We start from the raw sequence: 15,452 nt of genomic DNA, 5'->3' as shown, positions 1-15,452 counted from the left end.
CAAACCTAAAATTAATCTAACAACCCTCTACAACCTGCAATTGGATCATTTAAGTGCGTTTTCCGGCGAGTGGCCGTTCACCGTAAAACAAGAACAACCTTAGGTAATTTTGAAATGATTTCGTTTCATTTTTCGTAAATTATAAAAACCCCTAACCTGATTTTGATGAACATTGAACGGATTATGAGAATTGAACCTAGGGTTTGATTAGGAAGAAGATGGACATGAACTTACAGTTTTATACTTTTGTTTTTGTTTTAAAATCAAACAACCAGCTAGACCAGTTGGATGGTTCTCTTAAGTCTGAATGGAAGGACCCGGATTCGAACCCGGGTCAGGCCTTTTCTGTTTTATTTTTTTTATTAAACCATTTCCTTATATTATATTAATCAAAATAAATTATTAAAAATTATTATAAATCAAGTAAAATTATTTTTATTAACTGAAATTATTTACAATCTTTTCATATCCGTTAAAGTTCGTAAACTTGTTAAATATAATATTATAGTTCCATCGCGTTAACGTTTTCTTTCGTTAATACGCTAACATAACCATATATGGAAATAAAGTTATCTTTTAAAACCAGTGCTTCATTAATTCCCTTATCAAATATTAAATTGTTAGTTTATTTTCCGTTACTTAAATTCTTTAGCCTTGTGACTCATTAAACCATTAAAGTTAGCCTTATAATCCGTTAGCTTTTATTTCATTAGACTTTATAATTCGCTTAAATACCTGCTTTCAAGTTAACATTCCGACAAAATTCGTAACCTATAAATATCATAATTCTCTTATTAAATAATAAGTATTAATTAAAATAATTTAAAACGTTAAAATTCTTTCAAAGTTTAAATATAATATTTCAATATAAAATGCCATAAATGCTAATAAAAATATATTAAATAATGTAAAATCCCTTTATCTAAATTATTCTTTAACTTTATCAATTTTGTAGTTAGATTATGTTTCTGTTTTTAATTATAGTTCATAAAGTTCATCGTATCGAGTTCTTTTAACGCGCTTTCGGTTACTTCGGTTTCGTTATCATGCTTTCGGTTTTCGTTGCAATATTTATCTTCAATTCCAAGGTGAGTTTTCACAACCCCTTTTTAAAAACTTTCATATTTTGGGGTGGCATATGTATCCTTTATAAACTTCAAGATTTATTACTTCGATTGCTTACAAACTACAATTCATATCATGGACTTGTGTGCTTATTTGCTTATTTGTTATATACGTGAATTTCAAGTGGTTGCCTCAATAAGTATGATCATACGTCCCCCTTTGCACCCATGTCCATTTGTATCGGGTGGAAAAGGGACCTCATTATCCAAGTATGTTGATATCCCCAATTGGAAAGGGCCTTCGTTTATTCTTTATACTCAGGTCCATTTGCATCGAGTGTAAAGAACCCTTTATGTGCTTTTCACAAGTTTTCATGGAATTGTATGGTTTTTATATTATATGTATCAAACTGTGAAAGTCTCACAAGCTATATTTATAGCTGACCATATTTTATACATATGTTACAGGTGTAGAGATACGTGGATGAAAGTTATAAGACACATAGCATGCCTATAGGATATTCAATGAACAACTTACCATTCATTTATTTATTGTTTCACCTTGTATTATTTGATAAACTTGTGTTACATGATGATTTAAATGAAATAATGTTATTATGGTCACCTAATAATGTCACGTATGTTTGAGCAATCTGTACGTCACACCTAGGCGTTCCGCTTTAGCCGGGGTGTTACAGATTGGTATCAGGGCCGTGGCTATAAGATAGGACATTAGACGTAGTGTTTTAGGTAGCTATAGCTTATTTGTTAACTGTTTAGGTTGCATGATATAATTATGTGAGCCTTTACTTGATTGTTTAAACGCACTTACTATTACTGTATTACTATACTGTTGATTTCATTGACGCCTCATGAACACAAGTACACACACACACACAAGTCCAAGGCTTAGGCTTAGAACAAGTTTTCTCAAAGGCAATTTCAAGCAATTTTCAAATTCGGTGTTCCGATAGTTGATCTTCTTAAAGACCATGTTAAATTTGTGATAAGGATATGGCTGCACTCCTTAGGATGTCACACAAGTCATGGTGGTTCATGCGACGTGTGACTCCGACCCTCAATGTTTTACAATGCGTTTTAACTGAAAGTCTGTCAAGTCGTGGTGATACACGAATAACCAGCTTTTGGTTCGATTTAATTATGCGTTTTGATTATACGTTTTAACTGAAAATCTGTCAAGTCGTGGTGATACACAAATAACCAGCTTTTGGTTCGATTTAATTATGCGTTTTGATTATACGTTTTAACTGAAAATCTGTCAAGTCGTGGTGATACACGAATACCCAACTTTAGGTTCGATTTGATTACACATTTTTAGTTTTATTGGAACATACAAATTATGACGATTCATACAACATGTGATTCCAAAGACTTAATTGTTCATATCACGGTTTTGAAAAGTCATTGGGTTATGTGAATAGTTGAGTTTTAACTTGTAAGGCCCGTTAATTTCGGTTCCAAGAGTTAAAGCTTGTAAAGTATGCATAATTTTCGGGATTTAACCGACGTTTCTCTGAAGCCTTTACGTTATCTCGGTACGTTAAACCATTTAACTTTTCTTCCATAATGCCTTATACTTCAAATTGGAGGGACTTGGATGTAACTTCTTATATTATAACATAAAACAAAAAAAACTAACCTAACCCTAACTCTAACAGCGCCGATTGGACCAGTACCCCCCTGGCGATTTTTCTTCTATGCAGCTGAGATTAAACCGTAAAAACTTCAATTCAAGGTTGGTTTTATGATTCCCCATGTCGTTTACACCATAATTGATCTTTATATTACGTGTATTGATCGATTAATGGCTTGTTGTAGGCTAACCGGGTGGCTGTCCAATTGAGCATTTCCGGGACTGTTTTGGTTGAGGTTTTTGCACCGAAATCTTCCTAGGTATGTCTAGTATAACATACTTAAGTATCGTGTTCATTGGTGTTCGTTAGATTGGTCAACTAGTTGTAGCTTGATTGTTAGTGTTCGGTTGACTAGAATTGTAGTTTGTTGCGTTTAACGCGAGAGTTGAAGTGATTAATGACCAAATCAGCTCGGGGACACTCGGTTTGATGTACGGGCTGTTGAAAATTCATTTTTATAAGTTATGGGGCTGAATTGGTTGTCGGTTACTCCAACGGGTCGGTGCAACGCGCAATTGTGTTTATTGAATAGTTGGTGCGTTGTACTTGCGGGTTACCGAGCCATTTGACTCTTGTGGCGTCGTTTGGACTTGTTGGCTGTGATTTTATCATAATGGGTCCACACGGGGCTGAGTTGGATGTTAACATCCTAAACAAATCCTAAACGCGCGTGTTAGTGTCACCTAGTGCTCCCGGGGGGCAAATTGGGAATTCTTTATTCCCGGGAGTACCTTAGGGTTATTTTGGTGAATGTGTGACCTCGGGGGCAGTTGTGATTAAGTTTGATGAGGTCGAGGGTTTAGGTAACTCAAACCATGTTAGAACGTCTCGTAGGATAAACGAGTCATCTTGATGTCATTGGTATTGATTGAGTGTAAACCGACAGGTGTTTGAGTTTTGGGATTACTTAGGGATTCTCTAGCTTGTGGTGAATCCGTGTCTTGTGTCAGGTGAGTTCATGATGCCTTTTTAACTCTTTTTAAGTTTTGGGCTAGCATGCACACCTAAGTGATTTTACTTGATGAAACGTTTAAACTATTTTATATAGGCTTGCTAGTATATGGTAGGCCATGGGATGTTATAGTACGTATATATATATATATATTATTGTAAGGCCTATATTTGGCGATGTTGTAGTCGTATCGACTACTGATGTTACGTATGCCTACTTTGTGTTTGCATGCGTTGATGAGATGTTACGTGTTTGGGTTGTACATTTGCTCGACCCTGATTTTATTAATTGGATGTTATATATAAATTTATATATATATATAGGGATGTTCTTACAAGGATGTTTATATATATATGTATGTATATATATATGTATATATATATATGTTAGAGAATGATTATTTATCAATGATGATGGCTTAACTGATGTATCCCTTTTATAGTTTAAAACTTTTGGAATGACTATCATGATTATTATTTCCTGATGTTATTCATTTAAAACTTGAACTCACTCAGCTCAAGCTGACTTTGTATGCATGTTAGTGTGAGTTTCAGGTTAGGAAGAGGATGCCTTATCGCTTGGACGTGCACGAAGCTACTTGGACAATGAAGGGCATACATGGATGGAAGATCTTATTTTGAACATTTTATTTTTAAAAAGTTTTATACATATAATTAAATTGGTTTTGGGCAATATTCCCGGGATTTTGGGAACTTATTTTATTATTTATGTTTTCCGCTGAATTATACTCTGAGATGGTTATTTTAATGAAAAGAATTGTTTTTAAGTTTAATTACTTTTACAAGTGTTTTGAATGAATAGCAACTGTGGGGTTCCCGGGGTTCGGGGCCTTACAAGTTGGTATCAAAGCCATGGTTTGAGGGATCCGAGCATTCCCGAATGCTTGGACTCGAACTGTAAGAAAAAAACTTGTATGCCCATCGCGAGTAGCTGCACGCCAAGAGGTAACTTTAAATTACTTAGTCATTCCTTTTGAATTTGAAAGTTTCAAGTATGTGATTAACTGTTTAAGTGTTAGATAGAAGTCTAATGTGGTTAGGGGCAGGGGGTGATTAGGACGGGCGGGTAAAGTAAACGACTAATTACACTTGATCAATGTCATTAGCAGTTTACCCTTACCTTACATGTTCTAAATGCCACTTGTACCTGACCATATTAAAATTCTGTCTTTGTAGGGATAGTCATGGTTAATATTCGAGCAGCTAAGAGAGGTGGTTCTAGTGTTCGTGGTCATGGTCGTGGTCGTAAGCCACGTGCTGAAGCCGAGAATGAGATTCCTACTTCCCATTAGGAGGCCCCGAATCATGAGGAGGGGGATAACCCCGCGTTAGATCCTGCTATGCGCGCGGCTATCACGGACGAGGTTTACCAGGTGCTCCATAGCGCCATTCCCGAGATCGTTGCTGAGGCCGTTAGGGCCATGGAGGAGTCTATGGTTGGTAAGAGTTCGAGTAAAGAAAGGAAGGGTAGGTAGACGCAGGTTGATGAGGAGGAAGAGGTGTATATTCCGAGTGGGGATGAAGATGAAGTGCGGACTGTTAGTGTGTCTACTCGGGGTTGCTCATATGGTGACTTTAAGAAATGTGACCCCCCTTCTTTTGATGGTACTAAGGATGCGTTGGCAGCACATCAGTGGGTAAGGGGGATGGAGGCCGTTCTGAGAGTCAGTAAGTGTAAGGGGGATGACATGGTGACTTATGCTACCGCCTCTTTTCGTTCTGAGGCACTGTGTTGGTGGGACAACTTGGCACAGGCTATGGGTGATCGTTTGAGCAGGAGGATGACATGGGATCAGCTGAAGAAGTTGGTTCTTGATCAGTTTTGTCCTCAGCATGAATTGGATAAGATGGAACAGGAATTCTTGACCTTGGAGGCGGGTAGTATGACGCATCGGGAGTATACCACCAAGTTTAACCAATTGGCCCGTTTATGTCCCGATTTGGTTACTCCCGAAGCTAAGAGGATTAAAAAGTATGTGAAGGGGCTTCCGGAAGATATTCGTAGGGGTGTGGTGACTACTGACATGAAATCTTTTCACTCGGTGGTTACCCTAGCAGGTACATTGTATGATCAGAGGGAGAAGTTACCGTCGACCGAGACAAGGAAGACTTGGAACACTAATTCGTACGGTAAGCGGCCCGGGGGAAACGATTTTAATCCGTTTGAGAAAAGGGTGAAGACTGAGACTTCTGAGTTTAAGAGGGATGCGGCGTTTGGTAATTGCAAGAAGTGCGGGAAACCGCACAAAGGGGAATGTAAGAGTGGGTCTGGCTCCTGTTTTCGTTGTGATAAGACGGGATACCCCCATTTCGAGTGTCCGACGTTGACTTGTTTCCGCTGCAAGGGTTCCGGTCACTTGGCATCAAACTGTCCTACCAGTAAGTGTTTGGGGTCCGGTCAGGGGACTTCCTCGAAGGGGAAGATGGAAGGGAAGCCGAAGGCCAGGGCGAGGGCCTTCAACATCTCCAATAGGGAGGCGAAGGATGATGCGGATGTTGTTTCAGGTACTTTTCCTTATTTAGCTTTTATTCCACCATTATAGTTTCTTATTCCTTTGGAATCGTATGTGATGATCTTGTAGCTAAGAAGTAGTATAATATTACCCCACGTACCTTTTTTACTTGATGAATTACAGGCGTCGGTCTTATTTTATTCGGGCGCCAGTAGAAGTTTCGTGTCTACCGCGTTCTGTTCCACGTTGAATAAATCACCCGAGCGCGTAGTCGATGTGTTTGAGGTTGAGGTCGCCGTAGGAAAATCCGTTCCCGTGTCTAGGGTCATTCAAGAAATTCCATCGAGTTGTCTGGGTATAGATTTCCAGTGCGATTGTACTTGATGCCGTTTGGCGGTTTCGATGTGGTGCTTGGGATGGATTGGCTCGCAAGTGTTGATGCTCAGATCGTTTGTGGTCAGAAACTTGTACGTCTGAGGGCCCTGGATGGGACCCAAATTAAGGTCTTCGGTGACCGGAATAGTGCGACGCCACATATCATATCAATGCTTAAGGCGGGAAGGTTGATGCAGCGGGGCTGCGGGGCGTATCTAGCGTATGCTATAAATATGAAAACCGAGGTGGCTACCGTCGGTGATGTTCCTATCATTCGGGATTTCCCGGATGTATTTCCAGATCATTTGTCAGATGTGCCGCCGGACTGCGAGGTCGAGTTCCAGATAGACCTTGTGCCGGGCGCAAAACCCGTTGCTCGAGCCACTTACCGTCTTGCACCGAATGAGATGAAGGAACTTATGGCCTAGTTGGAAGACTTACTCGACAAGGGCTTCATTCGACCGAACATCTCACCTTGGGGTGCCCCGGTCCTGTTCGTTAAGAAGAAGGATGGTAGCATGCGAATGTGCATTGACTACCGTGAATTGAATAAGCTCACTGTTAAAAATCGGTACCCTCTCTCGAGAATTGACGACTTATTTGATCAGCTCCAAGGAGCTAGTTGGTTCTCGAAGATCGACCTTAGGTCCGGTATCATCAGTTGAAAATTCGGGAGGAAGATATTCCTAAGACCGCCTTCCGGACCCGTTATGGACATTATGAGTTCCTCGTGATGTCTTTCGGTTTGACCAACACACTGGCTGCGTTCATGGATCTTATGAACCGGGTGTGTAGACCGATGCTCGATTGTTCGGTTATTGTGTTCATTGACGACATTCTTGTATACTCCAAAAGCGAATCCGATCACGCTGGTCATCTCACGGAAGTTTTGGAAGCTCTGCGAAAGAACAAGTTGTATGCGAAGTTTTCTAAGTGTTCTTTTTGGTTGCGCAAGGTTCAGTTCTTGGGTCATGTTATTAACCCAAGTGGTATTTTGGTTGACCCTGCAAAGGTGGAAGCCGTGAATGAATGGGAATCTCCTAAGTCTCCAACCGAAATTCGTAGCTTTCTAGGCTTGGCGGGGTATTACCGCTGCTTCATTCCCGACTTTTCAAAAATTGCCTCATCATTGACCAAGTTGTCCAAGAAGAGCGTTAAGTTCGTTTGGGGTACTGAGCAGGAGGGGGCTTTTCTCGAATTGAAGAACAGGTTGACGCATGCCCCGATTCTAGCTTTACCCGATGGCACCGATGATTTAGTGGTTTATTCTGATGCCTCATACCAGGGACTTGGGTTTGTTCTGATGCAGCGAGGCCGAGTCATCGCTTATGCCTCACAGCAGTTGAAGCCTCATGAGGTGAATTATCCTACTCACGATTTAGAGTTGGCGGCGGTTGTGTTTGCGCTTAAGTTGTGGAGGCATTATTTGTACGGTGTTCCTTGCGTTATCTATACTGATCATAAGAGCTTAAAGTATTTCTTTGAACAAAAGGAACTGAATATGCGACAGCGTCGATGGTTGGAATTGATTAAGGATTATGACCTGGAGATTATGTACCATCCCGGTAAGGCTAACGTGGTGGCCGACGCGTTTAGCCGGAAGGAGAGATCAAAACCTATTCGTGTGAAATCTTATCAACTTATTCTTAAACCCGATATTTTAAAACAAATAGCCAATGTCCAGAATGAAGCTTTGCAGGTGGAATGGATTATGTCAAAACCTATTTGGGGTCAGGAAAAGTTGTTGGAAGATGTCAATGATGGGGTGAAGTATAAGGATGTGCGTTTATGGGTACCAAAGTATGGGGGATTAAGAGGTAAAATTTTGGATGAAGCACACAAGTCGCGCTATTCCATTCATCCGGGCGCGACCAAGATGCACCAAGACCTGAAAAAGAATTATTGGTGGCCTGCGAAGAAGTTTGAGGTGGCTCAGTATGTGAGTAAGTGTTTGACATGTCTACAAGTTAAGGCCGAGCACCAGAAGCCTTTCGGGGAACTTCAACCATTGGAAATACCTGAGTGGAAATGGGAGCATCTTACGATGGATTTTGTGACTAAACTGCCTCGTACTCCTAGGGGTAGTTATGACACCATTTTGGTAATCGTTGATAGATTGACCAAGAGCGCTCATTTCTTGCCGATACGAGAAACATTTAATTCTGAGCAGCTGGCTGATGTGTTTATTCGTGAAATCGTTTCTAGGTACGGGGTGTCGGTATCTATTGTTTCGGATAAGGATACACGTTTCACCTCCAGGTTATGGAAGAAATTTCACGAGGAGATGGGTACCAAACTCCTCATCAGTACCGCTTATCACCCGCAGACGGATGGTCAGTCTGAGAGGACCATTCAGACCCTTGAGGATATGTTGCGGGCTTGTGTTATTGATTTTGGTGGTAGTTGAGATCATCACTTACCGTTGGTAGAGTTCTCGTATAATAACAGTTATCATGCCATGATTGGGATGCCACCTTTTGAGATGTTGTATGGTAGGAGGTGTAGGACTCCAGTCTGTTGGGGTTCCATTGGTCAGAAACAGTTGGGTAGTTTGGAGGTGGTTGAGGCTACAACTGAGAAGCTAGATAAGATTAAGGCTTTTATGAAGGCCGCTCAGGATCGCCAAAAGTCCTATGCGGATAAAAGGCGAAGACCTATTGTGTTTGAGGCTGGGGATCAGGTTATGTTGAAAGTTTCTCCTTGGAAGGGTATTATCTGTTTTCGTAAGAGGGGGAAGCTTAGTCCGAGGTTTATTGGTCCGTTTCGTATATTGTCCCGTGTTGGTGAGGTAGCGTATAGGTTGGAATTGCCCGATGAGCTTGCAGGGATTCATCCTACTTTCCACGTGTCCCATTTGAGGAAATGTTTAGCAGATGAGGAGGCCCATGTGCCTCTTGATGATATTGCGCTTGATAGTAAGCTGAACTACGTTGAGGAACCTATTGCAATACTTGACCGTCAGGAAAGGCGTTTGAGGAATAAGGTGGTTGTAAGACCCCGAATCCCGGGAATCCTACAGTTGGTAATCACATCCACAAATTCACAAAAATTTAAAACCAAACGATTCTTTGTATTTAAAACAAGTTCAGAGTAAATAATAGCGGAAAAGTTTAAGTATTAAAAATCCCAAAACACGGGTACAGGTGTCCAAAATCAAAATTTAAATACTTATGGTAATAATTTAAAAGAAACAGTTTGCGTTATTAATCCTTCGACTAGATGTGCCTTCAACCGTCCGAGTAGTCTCTAGCACGTCCAAGCGGAAATCTCTAATCCTCAACCTAAAAGTCAATCTAACATACACACAAAGTCAGCTTGAGCTGAGTGAGTTCAAGTTTTCATAAACAATAATTCATACTTTATTTCAAAGCTATAGTTATAAACAATAGAGAAGGTATAAATAAAATAAATTATATATAATTTACCAAGTAATACAATCATCGTCGAACACACGTACACGGGCCTCTCCACCACGAGTCAAGACTCGAGTAATATATTTGACCCGGACGCGGTAAGACCTAAGCATATGACACGAGCCTCTACACCACGAGTCAAACCCGAGTAATATATTTGACTCGGTCACAGCTTATACATCCAAGCACGAGATACGGGCCTCCTCACCCCGGGTCTTCCCCAAGTAATATATTTGACCCGATCCCGACTCATACATCCAAGCACGTGATACGGGCCTCCTCACCCCGGGTCTTCCCCAAGTAATATATTTGACCCGATCACGGCTCAACATCAGGGTCGAGCAAACGTACAACCCAAACACATAACATCAGTGCATGCAAACACAAAGTAGGCATACACAACATCAGTAGTCGAAACGACTACAACATCGCCAAATATAGGCCAAGCAATAATGTATATACATATATATATATATATATATATATATATATATATATATATATATATATATATATATATATATATATATATAACATCCCAAGGACTACCATTGCTAGCAAGCCTATATAAATTCGTTTAAAAATATTTCAAGAGTTTAAATATCAAAACGGGATTATAAAACATTCCAAGAGTTTAAATATAAAAATGAGATTATAAGACATTCAAAGAGTTTAAATATAAAAACGGGATTATAAAACATTCCAAGAGTTTAAATATAAAAACGAGATTATAAAACATTCCAAGAGTTTAAATATAAAAACTGGATTATAAAACATTCCAAGAGTTTAAATATAAAAACTGGATTATAAAACATTCCAAGAGTTTAAAATATAATTCGGGATACGAACAGTTAGGCCATTATCAACACTAAGTATTCGTACTTAGACATCTATATACATCCATATATTTATATCCCTATAAATACCGTCCAAATAATAACATCAGGGTCGAGCACACGTACAACCCAAACACGTAACATCTCATCCAAGTAAATAACATCAGGGTCGAGCACACGTACAACCCAACACGTAACATCAGTGCATGCAAACACAAAGTAGGCATACACACATCAGTAGTCGAAACGACTACAACATCGCCAAATATAGGCCAAACAATAATTTATATATATATATATATATACACATACATACTATAACATTCCAAGGCCAATTATATACTAGCAAGCCTATATAAAATAGTTTAAACGTTTCATTAGAAAAAATCGTTTAATACTAGGAATTAATACTAGGCCTAATAGCAACCTCGAGCCTAGACCATAAGTAATTTTAGTACCCGAGTAATAAATTTGACCCGGCCGTGATTACCATGCATACACACATCAATAAGCCTACTCACATCATTCTTAGTCTCGAGGAACTAAATATCATCACACAACCGTAGGCTATAAGGTAACACATACTCATACATACATACATACATACATACATACCTCCATACATTCATACATATATATATATATATATATATCATCCCAAGACATTCCAAATTACAAGTAAACCTATGGGCCATAAGGTAATATATATTAATCAGTCCAATACATGAACTAAGTAAATAGGTTTACTCGCATTCAATTACTACCAAGCCTATTAACATCATCGAGTCTAGACCATATTCAGGTATATAACCTTAAGGAATATAAGACCATAAACGAGTCTACAATATCCTAAGGCATAAAATATAGTTCACAAATAGTTTCATAAATGCACAAATATGAATAAGGCTATGTAATACCATCCAAATAGTTGTAACGAGTAAAATCATTTAAAATTGTATTTCGGTGTGTATGCTAGCCCAAAACGTAAAAGAGTAAAAAGGGCATCATGAACTCACCTGAATCAATCGAACACCTGCAACGAGCTAGGAAATCCCTAAGTGCACAATCACAAGCAAGGGCCTGTAAATTATACCCAACGCGTTACTAAACTAGACTGTAAGAACACTCTAGCCTAATAGGCCGTTCAGGCCCAACACTCCGGCCCAATACCTAACAACTGGGCCCAAGGCCCAATACTTTGGCCCAAGGCCCAACAACTCGGCCCAAGGCCCAGCACTTGGCTGAAGGCCCAACAACTTGGCCCAAGGCCCAAGGATAATCAAATCGGGTCGAATGCGCGTGAAATAAACCTTAAAACCATTTGTTAAACGAATCAGCCCCGAATGGACCAAATTCCATTTTAAATATTTTCATTCACCAAGATTATGTCACCCGAGTTGATAGGGTTGACGGTTCCTTTTTACAACTCTTACTTTAACGTTTAAACGAAAATTCACGCACCGCCGACTCGATTAACGAAGCTCTAACCACGACAGCCCCGTGCATCAAAAATATAATTTTCCCACAGCCCTTAAACCCCCCTAGGGCTATACAAACTGATTCGGTCGGTCCTCCGATCGTTTAACGCATCAAACTCAACAATTGTCAATCCTACACCCGATAAACCCTAGTTTTCGAACTAAAATCGATTGACCGACCTAAACACCTCCATTGGCCAAGAAATTTTAGTATGATGCAAGTGACATACCTAGGAAGTTGACGGAGCATGAACTTCAATTATAACAGCCCCGAAAGATGTGAGAAAGGGCAGCCACCGGTTAAGCCTAAAACGAACTTATCGATCAATACGAATATAACATGCAGATTTTAGCATGCAAAGATGTATTTTATTACATAGGAAAACCATGAAATTAAATTATTAAATTTTTACCAGTGTTGCATAAATATCTTAAGTTTATAAAAATATTTTTATTATATTTTTCTAGTGGACACAAAAATCATAAAAATTCTTCCAACACAGAAAGGTATGTGCAGCTATTTCAGCTGCGCAATAAAATGGTTTTATTTTTATAAAATTCATTAGCCTGCCAAATTAAACGATTCCAATTGGGTTTGGTTCCTAACTCAAAATATTAACTTCCAGAAGTAGAACCAACCAATTTAGACTTGTCAAAAAAAGGTTATGATGTCGGGAAGACAGACCAGAATCCGACATCCCGCATCAGCTTTGACACTCGACTTTATAAAATCATAAAAACTATTCAAATATCGTCCAAAAATTACGTATTATACCTTTCTGGAAACTAGACTCAAAGTAGAACATCATGGAATCAAGAATAGATCAAAAACAGTGGATTAACATCGCGTTACAGACCCTACAATAAACGTATATGAATCTGTCAGCAAGCTGTTATCATCAAAACTCAATCTTAACGACCAATAAGCGCGTTAATATGATCAATTAAGGTGTAAAAAGACATGGGGAATCATAAAACCGACCTTGAATTGAAGTTTTCATGGCTGAAACTTGGCTGGGCAGAAGAAAAACGAGCAGGGGGGGTCCAGGTCCGACGGCTGCAAATAGGTTTAGGGTTAGAGTTTTCTTTTGTTTTATGATATAAAATAGTTACATCCAAGTCCCTCCAAATTGAAGTATGAAGCAACTTGGGTGGAAAGTTAAGTGAGAACGTTTACGAGGTTTGCAAGGAGCTCCCGGGAGAATGCCGGGTCAAGCCCGAAAGGTGTACATAACACTACAAGATTAAACCTTTTGTCGGAAATTAACGGGCGTTACAGTGGTTAGACAGGTGAAGGTGCAGTGGAGGCAACGTAGGGGTTCTGAGGCTACTTGGGAGTCCGAAGCCGAGATGATAAAACTCTATCCGCAGTTGTTCCTGTCACGTCGGGATTCGGGGACGAATCCCATTGTAAGGGGGTGGACTTGTAACGCCCGTTAATTTCGGTTCCAAGAGTTAAAGCTTGTAAAGTATGTATATTTCTCGGGATTTAACCGACGTTTCTCGGAAGTCTTTACGTCATCTCGGTACGTTAAACCATTTAACTTTTCTTCCATAATGCCTTATACTTCAAATTGGAGGGACTTGGATGTAACTTCTTATATTATAACATAAAACAAAAAAAAAACTAACCTAACCCTAACTCTAACAGCGCCGATCGAACCAGTGCCCCCCTAGCGATTTTTCTTCTATGCAGCTGAGATTAAACCGTAAAAACTTCAATTCAAGGTTGGTTTTATGATTCCCCATGTCTTTTACACCTTAATTGATCTTTATATTACGCGTATTGATCGATTAATGGCTTGTTGTAGGCTAACCGGGTGGCTGTCCAATTGAGCATTTCCGGGACTGTTTTGGTTGAGGTTTTTGCACCGAAATCTTGCTAGGTATGTCTAGTATAACATACTTAAGTATCGTGTTCATTGGTGTTCGTTAGATTGGTCAACTAGTTGTAGCTTGATTGTTAGTGTTTGGTTGACTAGAATTGTAGTTTGGTGCGTTTAACACGAGAGTTGAAGTGATTAACGACCAATTCAGCTCGGGGACACTCGGTTTGATGTACGGGCTGTTGAAAATTCATTTTTATAAGTTATGGGGCTGAATTGGTTGTCGGTTACTCCTACGGGTTGGTACAACGCGTAATTGTGTTTATTGAATAGTTGGTGCGTTGTACTTGTGGGTTACCGAGCCATTTGACTCGTGTGGCGTCGTGTGGACTTGTTGGCTGTGATTTTATTATAATGGGTCCACACGGGGCTGAGTTGGATGTTAACGTCCTAAACGACTCCTAAACGCGCGTGTTAGTGTCACCTAGTGCTCCCGGGGGGCAAATTGGGAATTCTTTATTCCCGGGAGTACCTAAGGGTTGTTTTGGTGAATGTGTGACCTCGGGGGCTGTTGTGATTAAGTTTGATGAGGTCGAGGGTTTAGGTAACTCGAAAAACCATGTTAGAACGTATCGTAGGATAAACGAGTCATCTTGATGTCATTAGTATTGATTGAATGTAAACCGACAGATGGTTGAGTTTTGGGATTACTTAAGGATTCTCTAGCTTGTGGTGAATCTGTGTCTTGTGTCAGGTGAGTTCATGATGCCCTTTTTAACTCTTTTTAAGTTTTAGTCTAGCATGCACACCTAAGTGATTTTATTTGATGAAATGTTTAAACTATTTTATATAGGCTTGCTAGTATATGGTAGGCCTTGGGATGTTATAGTACGTATATATATATATATATATATATATATATATATATATATATATTATATGGCCTATATTTGGCGATGTTGTAGTCGTATCAACTACTGATGTTACGTATGCCTACTTTGTGTTTGCATGCGTTGATGAGATGTTACGTGTTTGGGTTGTACGTTTGCTCGACCCTGATGTTATTAATTGGATGTTATGTATATATATTTATATATATATATATATAGGGATGTACTTATAAGGATGTTTATATATATATATATATATATGTTAGAGAATGATTATTTATCAATGATGATGGCTTAACTGATGTATCCCTTTTATAGTTTAAAACTTTTGGAATGACTATCATGATTATTATTTCCTGATGTTATTCATTTAAAACTTGAACTCACTCAGCTCAAGCTGACTTTGTGTGCATGTTAGTGTGAGTTTCAGGTTAGGAAGAGGATGCCTTATCGCTTGGACGTGCACGAAGCTACTTGGACGGTGAAGGGC

The sequence above is a fragment of the Bidens hawaiensis genome, unplaced genomic scaffold, assembly GCF_021521415.1.
Source record: "Bidens hawaiensis isolate Kalapana, Puna unplaced genomic scaffold, B.hawaiensis_p1.1 tig00040597_1, whole genome shotgun sequence".
NCBI lineage: Eukaryota > Viridiplantae > Streptophyta > Magnoliopsida > Asterales > Asteraceae > Bidens > Bidens hawaiensis.
Note: the sequence above shows the minus strand (reverse complement) of the source record.